This window comes from Bos taurus, chromosome 14, assembly GCF_002263795.3.
Source record: "Bos taurus isolate L1 Dominette 01449 registration number 42190680 breed Hereford chromosome 14, ARS-UCD2.0, whole genome shotgun sequence".
Lineage (NCBI taxonomy): Eukaryota > Metazoa > Chordata > Mammalia > Artiodactyla > Bovidae > Bos > Bos taurus.
This window is the reverse complement of record NC_037341.1, coordinates 27,983,206-27,995,514: the sequence shown is the minus strand read 5'-3', so window position 1 is coordinate 27,995,514 and position 12,309 is coordinate 27,983,206. Positions and strand designations below refer to the sequence as shown.

At 43.0% G+C, this 12,309-nt stretch overlaps 1 protein-coding gene across 2 annotated transcripts in view; it reads right to left on the bottom strand.

The window, feature by feature from the left end:
* The window catches only part of NKAIN3 (sodium/potassium transporting ATPase interacting 3), a 547,290-nt gene that overhangs the window by 15,635 nt on the left and 519,346 nt on the right, over positions 1 to 12,309 (bottom strand). The gene's annotated exons all lie outside the window — the stretch shown is intronic.

Here is a 12,309-nt window from a genome sequence, read left to right as displayed (position 1 = left end):
AGTAATTAGCCTTGGGAAAGTGAGGGCTTTAGTTACAGCATCTTCATACAGTATCAGCTTCAACACAGTGTCTGCTACATGACTGACACCTGGCAAATATTTGTTGCATACTTCTGCTCTGTTTCTCTCTTGTGAGAAGTCTTAGCTGGTCCAAAACTACTTATCTTTGAGGTCAGTGGATATTTCTTCTCCTCCTTGAAGTCCCCACTTCCACCTCAGTGGTGTTGCTTGCTCATACTGCTCATGGCAACTCACACACTATGACTGGACCCCACGTGGGGCGAACAGCATTCAGCCTCACAAGCAACTGTTTCACTCAGCTCCATAAGTTTTCTCCCTCCAACTAAATTATAAGCAGGGTGCCAGTGGAGACCGTCTTTCATGCTTATTTTATCTCCCCATCCAGCAGTTCTCTCCCATTAACTCAGTTTGATGACTCTCTCTATGACTTGGAATATAGACTTTTTAGTCATAACTTGAAATAGCTGAAAAAAAGATCCAGCTTTCCAGTTTTGCCTTTTGGTAGCCACCCTTATCCCTGTAAATTCTGTTCCCTTCTCAGTCATCAGGGGTGGGACCCCTCCGTTCCCTCCTTACTACTTATCACATTTTCTGTGCCCTCCTATTTCTCTACATTCTGAAAGATGTAGCCCAAATGCCTAGCCCTTTTACTCCACTGCAGCTTAACAAGGAAAGATAAAAGGGTGAAATTAAATGGTGGAATTGTTGTGGCTTTATAAATCTTTTAGTCCGAAGATTTATTTGAGAGTCAAGTTATGGAGGTTTATTCATCCATCCAACAGATGACTCTTCTAGAATGGGATAGACAGTGGAGGAGGATGTTTTCCTTGTTAGCAAATAGTATTGGTGGTGGTGGGGGTGTGTGGTTAGGGGAACATCTAGGTACCTGCTCATATTGTTTTTTAAAAAATCTTTTAAATTTTTACCTTTTTTAAAAAATTAATTTTTATTGGAGTATAGTTGATTTACAATGATGTGTTAGTTTCTATTATATGGCAAGGTGACTCAGCTATACGTATACATATATCTCTTCTTTTTTGGATTTCCTTCCCATTTAGGTCACCACAGAAAACCGAGTACAGTTCCCTGGGCTATACAGCACATTCTCACTTAGTTGTCTGTCTTATCAATTCAGTTCAGTTCAGTTGCTCAGTCGTGTCCGACTCTTTGCGACCCCATGAATTGCAGCACGCCAGGCCTCCCTGTCCATCACCAACTCCCAGAGTTCACTCAGACTCACGTCCATCGAGTCGGTGATGCCATCCAGCCATCTCATCCTCTGTCGTCCCCTTCTCCTCCTGTCCCCAATCCCTCCCAGCATCAGAGTCTTTTCCAATGAGTCAACTCTTGGAATGAGGTGGCCAAAGTACTGGAGTTTCAGCTTTAGCATCATTCCTTCCAAAGAAATCCCAGGGCTGATCTCCTTCAGAATGGACTGGTTGGATCTCCTTGCAGTCCAAGGGACTCTCAAGAGTCTTCTCCAACACCACAGTTCAAAAGCATCAATTTTTCAGCACTCAGCTTTCTTCACAGTCCAACTCTCACATCCATACATGACCACTGGAAAACCATAGCCTTGACTAGATGGACCTTTGTTGGCAAAGTAATGTCTCTGCTTTTCAATATGCTCTCTAGGTTGGTCATAACTTTTCTTCCAAGGAGTAAGCGTCTTTTAAAATTTCATGGCCGCAGTCACCATCTGCAGTGATTTTGGAGTCCCCAAAAATAAAGTCTGACACTGTTTCCACTGTTTCTCCATCTATTTCCCATGAAGTGATACCAGATTCCCATGAAGTAATACCAGATGCCATGATCTTCATTTTCTGAATATCGAGCTTTAAGCCAACTTTTTCACTCTCCACTTTCACTTTCAAGAGGCTTTTTAGTTCCTCTTCACTTTCTGCCATAAGGGTGGTGTCATCTGCATATCTGAGGTTATTGATATTTCTCCCGGCAATCTTGATTCCAGCTTGTGCTTCTTCCAGCCCAGCATTTCTCATGATGTACTCTGCATATAAGTTAAATAAGCAGGGTGACAATATACAGCCTTGATGCACTCCTTTTCCTATTTGGAACCAGTCTGTTGTTCCATGTCCTATATGTTCCATGTCCTAGTATCAATAATGTATATGTGACAATCCACACCCCCAATTCATCTTACTCTCACTTCCCTACATTTATCTTTCATGTGATGAAAGTGAAAGAGTGAAATGAAAAAGTTGGCTTAAAATTCAACATTCAGAAAACTAAGATTCTGGCATCTGGTCCCATTACTTCATGGCAAATAGATGGGGAAACAGTGACAGACTTTATCTTTTTGGGTTCCAAAATCACTGCAGATGGTGACTGCAGCCATGAAATTAAAAGTTGCTTGCTTCTGGGAAGAAAAGTTATGACCAGCCTAGACAGCTTATTAAGAAGAAGAGACATTACTTTGCAACAAAGGTCCATCTAGTCAAAGCTACGGTTTTTCCAGTGGTCATGTATGAATGTGAGAGTTGGAATATAAAGAAAGCTGAGCACTGAAGAATTGATGTTTTTGAACTGTGTTGTTGGAGAAGACTCTTGAGAGTTCCTTGGACAGCAAGGAGATTCAACCAGTCCATCCTAAAGGACATCAGTCCTGAATATTCATTGGAAGGACTGATGCTGAAACTGAAACTCCAATCCTTTGGCCACCTGATGCGAAGAACTGACTCACTGGAAAAGACCCTGATCCTGGGAAAGATTGGAAGTGGGAGGAAAAGGGGATGAGAGAGGATGAGATGGTTGGATGGCATCACCGACTCAATGGACATGAGTTTGAGTAAACTCTGGGACAGGGAGGCCTGGCGTGCTGCAGTCCATGGGGTCACAAAGAGTTGGACACAACTGAGCAACTGAACTGAACTGAACCTCTGCTTATAGCTATTTTCTTTTTTTAAAAAAAACTTTTATTTATTTTATTATCTGGCTGTGCTGGGTCTTTGCTGCACGTAAGTTTCCTCTAGTTGCAGTGAGTAAGGGCTACTCCTTGCTGCAGTGCACAAGTTCTCATTGTGGTGGCTTCCTTGTTACAGAGCACAGGCATGTGGGCTTCAGTAGTTGGGGCTCTCAGGCTCTAGGGCACAGGCTCAGTGGTTGTGGTACATGGGCTTAGTTTTTCTTGGCAAATTGGATCCTCTTGGACCAGGAATCAAACCAGTGTCCTTTGCATTGCAAGATGGGATCTTAACCACTGGAGCACCAGGGAAGCCCCATATAGGTACTCTTTTCTGCCCTGGGGATTTAGCAACATTTACTGAAAAAACAGTGAAGTAGGCTGAGACTGTTCCAAGGATTCCTGGTAGGAATTCTGGAGTGTTTCCTCAGGCATCGGGAAATATGCCTGCAAGGAGTTTTCTAAGAAGACAGTAGAGCAACTTTGAAAGCAGGCATTGACAGGAAAGCTTGTTGACAACCATGCCTAAAGTTTTTATTAACAGATGGATTTTTAAAAATCAAACATATATAGAAGTAAAGAGAATGCTATTATGAATCCTTGTTTACTCACCATCCAGAATCAACTAAAATAAAAATGATCTAATTAAGTTTCAGGTATTCACGCAACATTTTTATTTTTTTAGCTAGAGTATTTAAAAGCAAATCTTAGACATCATGTCATATGTGTCACTTATGGGCACATCCAAGTGATGATTCCCTAGCTCAGTGATTTTTCCTTGTTGTTCTTGTTTAGTGGCTAAGTCATATCTGACTCTTTTGCATCCCCATGGACTGTAGCCTGCAGGCTCCTCCATCCATAGGATTCTCCAGGCAAGAATACTGGAGTGGGTTGCCATTTCCTTCTCCAGGGGATCTTCCCTGATCAGGGATCTAACCTGAGTTTCCTGCATTGATAGGTGGATTCTTTACTACTGAGCCACAAGAGAAGCCCAATAGGTCTTTCAAATCTCTTTTAAATTTTATGAGTTCCCTCACCCCCACATTTTTTTTTCTTCCCATTTTCCCTATGCTATTTCCCACATTCTAGATTGCTTGATTACTTCCTTGTGGTGAAGTTTAACTTACTCTGTTATTGTATTTTTACACTTTCAGTCCAAGATCAGTTAGTCCAAGATATTTCATAGATGGTGCCATGTCTTCTTGTTGCATCGCCTCTGGAGGTGGTGATGTCTAGTTGCCACTCTTTTAATGATGGATCAATTAGTCTAGGCTGAACAGTTTGAGTTTGGGGATCCTTAAAAAAAATTTTTTTTTTTTTTTTAGCAGATGTTTGGAGATAAGTTAGCAGTTGCCTGAGGGTAACTACCCTCAAGGCAGAATGAAATCAAATGATAAGACAGTGATGTTATTCCAAAGTTCATCTCCTGATGGTCCTATCAATGTCTCTTTTTCTATTGCTTTTTTAAGTCTGACTGGGTCACTTCTGGGGTGTGTGTGCTGTGTGTGTGTGTGCTTGACTGTTTTGTACATTCTTTCTTTCCTTTTTTAAGTAAACAATCTCAAATTTTTATTGTCTTCATAATAAACAAAATATGAAGCTCAAAACTGGATCAATTGGCCCTTTCTCTTATCTCCCCCCAGATCAAAAATGCTTGCATCTCTTAACAGTCAGCATTCTCCTAGATCTACTTCCCAGGTGGCTCAGCAGTAAGGAATCTGCCTACAATGTGGGAGACTCAGGTTCGATCCCTGGGTGCGGAAGATCCCCTGGAGGAGGAAATGGCAACCCATTCCAATATTCTTGCCTGGAGAATCCCATGGATAGAGGAGCCCAGCGGTTTACAGTCCATAGCGTTGCAAAGAGTCGGACACGACTGAATGACTAATACTAGATCTGCAGTTGGGCTCAGCACATTCAAGCTTCAGTACAGCCTTTTTGTAGTTTTAGCCTTTTTCTGGAAAATTGGCTGAGTCTGCCCACCATAGGCGCTCTGCTTCCTGTCATAACGCCACTTTCCCTGTGCATACAGAGAATCCTTGCCTTTCTTGTACTGTGTCACTCTGTGCAGCTGGCGCTTGCCACACTTTGTACAGAAAGTCTGGCAGGTTTTAAGAACATTCACCACCTCTGCCAGAGCACTGTCGGCATAGAAAGAAGCTTTCTTATGTCTTGTTTCTTCCCAGAACCTGTCATAACTTGCAACTTATACATATTTTTGATGTGACTATAAAGTGAAAGATACGTATTTGACATTAAACTTGGTTTATGTTCATTATCTTTAATTTTAAAATCAGTGGATACTTCCTCTTGGGGACAGGGCCAAATGAAGCTACCTTTATTCATGCTGATTAATTTTTTGGGGGGGGAGATGCTCTGTAACTCCACACCTCTACAGAAATGAATTTTCATGCCGTTCACACCGATGACAAGTACTGAGAAAAATCCTGAGTTTCTTGGAAAGACAGGAATTGATAACTTCCCTGGAGGGTACCGTTTGGATATGAGCTTTCTCATTTTGGAAAAGGTTTTATGTGAACCAGGCTCCATAAGCTCTGGGGGCAGTGTGCAAGGTCGTGTGTCAAATAAGAGGACCCCTGTGTCTCCAGGGAGGCACAGGACAGATAACTGAACATGGGCAAGGAGCCTCTCTTGCATGTGGCCAGCTGCAGCGCTGGTGGCCACGTTCTTGCCTAGTAGACAGGGGTGCATCGACTGGCCAGAGTAGGAATGAGTCACAACTGTGTGAGCTGTATAAACACAGCCATCTCACTGCTACTGGTCAAATAACTACACATTTCCCTGGTGGCTCAGACAGTAGAGAATCTGCCCGCAATGCAGGAGACCCGGGATAGATCCTTGGATCAGGAAGATCCCCTGAAGAAGGCAATGGCAGCCCACTCCAGTATTCTTGCTTGGGAAATCCCATGGACAGAGGAGCCTGGTGGGCTATACAGTCCATGGGGTCACAGAGTCGGACATGACTGAGTGACTGAGCAGCAGCTGTAGGATATGTTCTCATATAGTCCCCAAAAGGGATAATCATCACCTAGGATGGATCAGAATGTCATGAATGCCGAGACTGGGGGAAGGAACTCCAAGCCAGGGAGAACAGTGAGCCCTGGGTGCTGCCCGCTGGGTGCCAAGTAAGGCAGGCAGGCGGGGACACCAGCTGTCCTTGGGGACCACACAGAGGGGCTGAGTGCTTTATTATTTAGTGCTCTGGAGGCTTGAGGCCACCCTGCAGGGTTAATGTGCACAAAGAGCTACCTTTCCAGGGACTGATGGGAACAGAACTGCACGCTCAGTAATGGGAAAAGTGAGCCAGTCATTGCTCCGAGCAGGTCATCAGCACCTGGCTCTGTGTAGCATAGAGACAGACACACAGACACCTAGATGAATATGAAGGTGTGAAAGCCAATTGAGGACGAGTCAAAATAGGATCCAGCCAGAGAGCTATCATTTTATTAGTCTTCAGTTGTTCGGTCAGGAAGTGGAGGAGTGATGGGATGAATGGTGGTTCCCTGGCTGCAGTTTACTGATACATTGCTGGAGGTTGTTGGCTTTTACTTATTATTATTTTGTAAATGTATTTTTGTGTCTTTTATTTTTTAATTAATTTTTATTGGAGTATAGCTGCTTTATAATTGTATTAGTTTCTGCTGTACAGCAAAATGCATCAGCCATGTGCTGTGCTTAGTCACTCAGTCATGTCTGACTATTTGGACCCCATGGACTGTAGCCTGCTAGACTCCTCTGTCCATGGAATTCTCCAGGCAAGAGTACCGGGGTGGGTTGCCATGCCCTCCTCCAGGGGATCTTCCAGACCCAGGGATCGAACCCATTGTCTTCCGCATTGCAGGAGGATTCTTTATCACCTGAGCCACCAGGGAAGCCCAGCCATACATGCACGTATGCCCTCCTTTATTGGATTTCCTTGCCATTCAGGTCACTCCAGAGCACAGAGTAGTTCCCTGTGCTATTCAGTAGGTTCTCATTAGTTATGTATTTTATAGGCAGTATCAATAGCGTATATATGTCCATCCCAATCTCCCAATTCTTCCCACTGCCTCCCTCTCCCACTTGGTATCCATACATTTGTTCTCTATGTCTGTGTTTATTTCTATTTTGCAAACAGGATCATCTATACCATATTTCTAGATTCCACACACGTGTTAATCAGAGTTTGAAAGCACATCATTCTTACCTCCCTGCCTTCTACACACTCACACACAACCCCCTCTGAGTTGTCCTCCCAGCTGGTTTCTAATCTAGATGCTGTAAATTCAGGATGGCTTGGCACCAACCTGTAAGGATGCCGATACCAAACATCTGTTCTCAGGAAAGAGCAGATGGACGTGACCACCTCTGGCTCCATCCAGCAGCCCAGCTGTCAGAGGAGGATTTCCTCTGAGTCTGCACTGTGAAGGATGGACATACAGGGGGAACTGACTGCAGTGCTGGCCTGAAATGGGGGTCAGTGTGTTTTCCAGAACTTGGTTGCAATAGCAGACAATCAATGGTAGTCACATGGCATGTAACAATTTTTGTGAAGAAAAGTCAGCCTCCTGCAAAGGCAATCAGACAAGTCAAGATACCAGAGAAAAGTCAAGTTCTTATTTGGAAATCTGAGGAAAAGATTGGCTAAAAGCAACAGGAGAAGCTTTTTCCATCAAATTTTCTCAACTGCAGTCATGGGGAATCTTCCCTGTGGAAATTTCTAACATTATCAAATCTCTCTACTTCTCTTGGAAAACTTAGTTCTAAAACTCCACTGCTGTCTATCTTTGATAAGCTGCTTTGCTCTGATTATTTTTATGTGAAGAGTTATTGCTACACGGGGCTTCATTTTCCCACCACCTAGTCCCTGACCATTATGATGGTTTTTACAAACCTTAAAGTATTTCAGTTGCTCAAGATGATGCTCCTTGATTATCTGTATCTCTTTTAGAGCAGCTTGGGTTTATGCCAAACTATGTTTCTTCCTGGGGCTTCCCTGGTGGCTCAGATCGGAAAAAATCTGCCTGCAATGCAGGAGACCTGGGTTTGATCCCTGGGTAGGAGAGATCCCCTGGAGAAGAAAATGGCAACCCACTCCAGTATCCTTGTATGGGAAATCCCATAAACAGAGGAGCCTGGAGGGCTACAGTCCATGGGGTCACAAAGAGTTGGACACAGCTGAGCAACTAACACTATATGCCTATATATGCCTAAGTTTCTTCCTGAGAGGTGTAGCTGCTTCTATTAACCCTCTACCTCTGGTGGTACTGTTGCTTCCACCATAAGCTGCCCTGAAGCTGTCCTCTTCAAACCACAGATGACCACATGAGCAACCCTTGCACTGGTCCTTCCCCCATCATGAAAGGTGGTGTAGCAGTAGCAATGGAGGAGACCATGGTAGAAACCCCGGATGTACTTATGTTGAGAGTTAACCTCCCCCCACCCCGACTCACAGCCATGGCAAGATAACGGACCCCAGCATAGGCTCCCCTTGACCTCCAAGCCAGACTCAGATGACAATCACTGGAAGCATCTCTATAGCCTTAGCCATAAAGAACAACATCGTTTAGATGGTGAAGCAATGGCTGCTGGGGATCTCAGAGCATCCTCACCAAGAGCCAAGATTCCTTCTCTGCTTAAACATCTGCTTCCTTGTGGGGTTTGCTGACTTTATGTGAGAACTATGGCAAAGGCCAGATTGGATAGGCACAGATTTCAACTTTATCCTGTGCAGAGTGGCCAAGCAGATGAGACCCCATGTAGGGAACACTCGTTTTCTTCTTTTTCTCTTGATAAACTCTTCATCTTCTTATCAAAGTCAGCTCAGACATCACAGCTCAGTGGTGTCTTCTCTCCCCAAGTGAGAAGTAAACATTCCCTCTTCTGTAAAAACTTCCCTTGGGGTCACCATTTTGTATCTGCTTATTTCTATGTAGGCTTCCTCTCCTGGATCATTAGCTGCTGGAGGTTGAAGCTCAAAGATCACTCATCATTTTATTATTGACAAAAATAACTTTTTGTTATTTCCAGCCCAGATCCTGGTACACACGTTGTAAGTGATCAATACACAGTTGTAAATGGAAGTAAACCAATTTATTTAACCAGTGAGTCATGATAGCTTGATGCTGTTACTTTTTTCTAAAAAAATAACTTTTTATTTTGTACTGGGGTATGTTCCATTAATAATGTTGTAATAACTCAGCCATACTTATATATGGATCCATTCTCCTCCAAACCCCCTTCCATCCAGGCTGCCACATAACATTGAGCAGAGTGTTACCTTTTTAAAAAATTGAAATATAGCTGATTTACAATGTTGTATTAGTTTCAGGTGTTGAGCAAAGTAATTCAGATGTGTGTGTGTGTGTGTGTGTGTGTGTGTGTGTATATATACCCACACATATGTATAATATGTATACACATTATATGTACATATGTAAGTATTTATATATTATATATAATCCTTTTTCAGATTCTTTTCCCTTATAGATTATTACAAGATATTGAATGTAGTTTCCTATGCTGTATAGTAGGTCCTTCTTGTTTATCTATTTTATGTATAATAGTATTGGTTATTATGTATAATAGTATAGTTATTATGTATAATAGTTTCTGTTAATCCCAAACTCCTAATTTACTCCTCCCTCACCTTTCCCTGTTGGTAACCATAAGTTTGTTTTCTGTGTCTGAGTCTGTTTTCGTTTTGTAAATAAGTTCATTTGTTGATGCCGGTATTTTAAAGAGAGACAAAGCAGGAAAGACCAAATCCATATGTGAATTGCCACCCCATCGCATCACCCCAGGGCACATAGTCACACACAGGTGGACTGTGGGCCCTGGAACCGGACACTTTATGATTGTGAGCAGTGACACAATCAAACACAAGAATGGGGACTCCCTGTGCAAGTCTACAGTGAACGGATTGTCTGTGACCATCCATCTAAAGTCGACAGTTACCTGTCTACATGTGCTTGAGAATATGACCAAGATTCTTCCGGTTCCCTTCATGAAGGAGCTTTTCCATAAACATGGATTTGTACTCCATGGAGATCAGAGCCTTAATGAAGCTTCAAAGCCAGGGTTCACGCATGCCCTGCCCCTAACAATTTAGTGCAGAAGATTGGCTTTTCCTCTAGTCTGTTGCTGGTACAAGGGATATGGCATCACTGCGCAGGTTACAATGGAACCCAAAACAAGGGCTTTTTAAAGAACAATCAGGCAGGCTGACTGATGCCAGCTGGATCAACTGTGCCATGTTTGCATACCTGAGGGGAGAACCCGCACCGACCTCTTAAATTGTTTCCTGCACAACGATTTTATTTTGGGTTTAGTTTGATCTTGCAGATTCCTGCTTCCTTCACAGTTGAAGGCATTCCATATTCATCTGGCATAATGACACGCATCATCTATCAAAGCAGAAACTTGTTCTCTTGTTTCCTGCAGCTTGTAGCTGATGCCACCTTCAGCTGAAAAGTGTGGGAGGTCAGCAGTGAACAGGGTAGTTGATGTAACTAGAGATTATCACGCTAAGTGAAGTAGGTCAGGAAGAGAAGGACGAACGCCGTAAGATATCACTTACATGTGAAATCCAAAGTGTGGCACAAACGAACCTATCTATGAGACAGAAGCAGACTGATGGAGAGCAGGTTTGTGGTTGCCAAGGCGGGGAGGGGGTCGGGGAGGGATGGACTGGGAGTTGGGGTTGGTAAATGCAAACTATTGCATTTAGAATGGATAGACAACAAGGTCCTAATGGATGGCACAGGAAAACTATATTCACTATCTTGTGATAAACCACAATGGAAAAGAATATTAGAAAAGGACGTCTGTATGTGTATAAGTGAGTCACTTTGCTGTATAGCAGAGATTGGCACCACGCTGTAAATCAGCTATTGTTTTTGTTGTTTTAGTTGACTCTTTGCGACCGCATGAACTGTAGCCCACCGGGTTCCTCTGTCCATGGGATTTCCCAGGCAAGAATGTCGAGAGTGGATCTTTCAGCTCCAGGGACTGAACCTGTGTCTCCTGCTTGGCAGGTGGATTCTTTACCACTGAGCCACCAGGGAAGCCTACTATACTTCAATTTTTTAGGAAAAGCCCTTACAAGGGAGTGGAGTTGATCACAGCCTTTTAGGTAATCTTACCAGGATGTTTCATGCATTCTGGATTCACAGAGCTGGAAGGGACCTTAAGAAACAGAGACAGAAGTCACGTGCCTCTGGGCCATCCCACTAGACACCCTTTTCAGGCACATGGATGAGCGAGTGTCATTCAAGAAAGGAGATTCCATTACCATCAGTAATCAATTGCTGTGTTTAATAACTTCCCCTAATAAAAAGATCTTTCTTACATCCAACCAACATCTTTCATACTGCAATCTCTCTGCTGAGTTATTCTTCAGAGTGGGGATGAAAGAAATCATTCATCATCCTCTTTTCACATAACAAGTGTATAGAAGACGGTCCAAGTCACTGCTCGGCATTGTTTCAGTTCTTTTCTCACTTCCGATGCTCCGGGTCATCTTTGTTACTGTACAATCCCTGCCAAGTTCCCCACATGCACAGATACCCACTTCTGGGGTAGATCATTCATGAGCACTCAATAGCATGAGTAATGAGGTGGTGGTTGCTTGGTTCTGGAATGTGACGTGGGGTGAATGCTTTTCCAAATTGGATTTGCTTTGAGAAACCAACATATATTTAAACATCTATCACGTGACTGGCACTGTGCTGATTTGTGTAACATGTGAGCCTGTGTTTCCTTTAGCTCACTCTGCTGGAATAAAACTAATTCCACATGGGGACGTGGAGGAGCCATACAGCCTTCTAGAGGCTTCCGCCCGCAAAAAAGCTGGGGGAGGAATTGCAGATTTGGGCAAAGAGGCAGCTGGTGAATCCTTTCATATATATTTCTTATACTAGTTACCAATTTCCTCTGTCATCAGGAAATTACAGAGCATTGGCCCGAAAGAACAGGAAGGTCATCTGAGCAAGTCTACAATGTCATGGTGAGAGTGTCTCACCCAAGAAAGACCGCAGCTCCACCCCTTACTACTTGAGAGACTTTGGGAATATCGTTTATCATCTATGAATCTCAGGTTTCTTATTTATAAAATGGACTATTAGTACATTATTTTCATGAGGATGAAGTGAGATAATAGTGCAAATTGTACACGGTAGCTACTGTTTTATATAGTTGTTTAGTTGCTGCTTAGAGTTTTCTAGGAATGCAGTCATGGTATCTATTTTCTTGTTTTTTAGTATTTTATCAGTCAAGTGACTGTGACTCCTTCCTTATACTCAACTGAAATCTGTCAAGTTTGAGGTGTTTTCATTGTAGTTGTTGACTTTCTTCTGATTAATCATTTG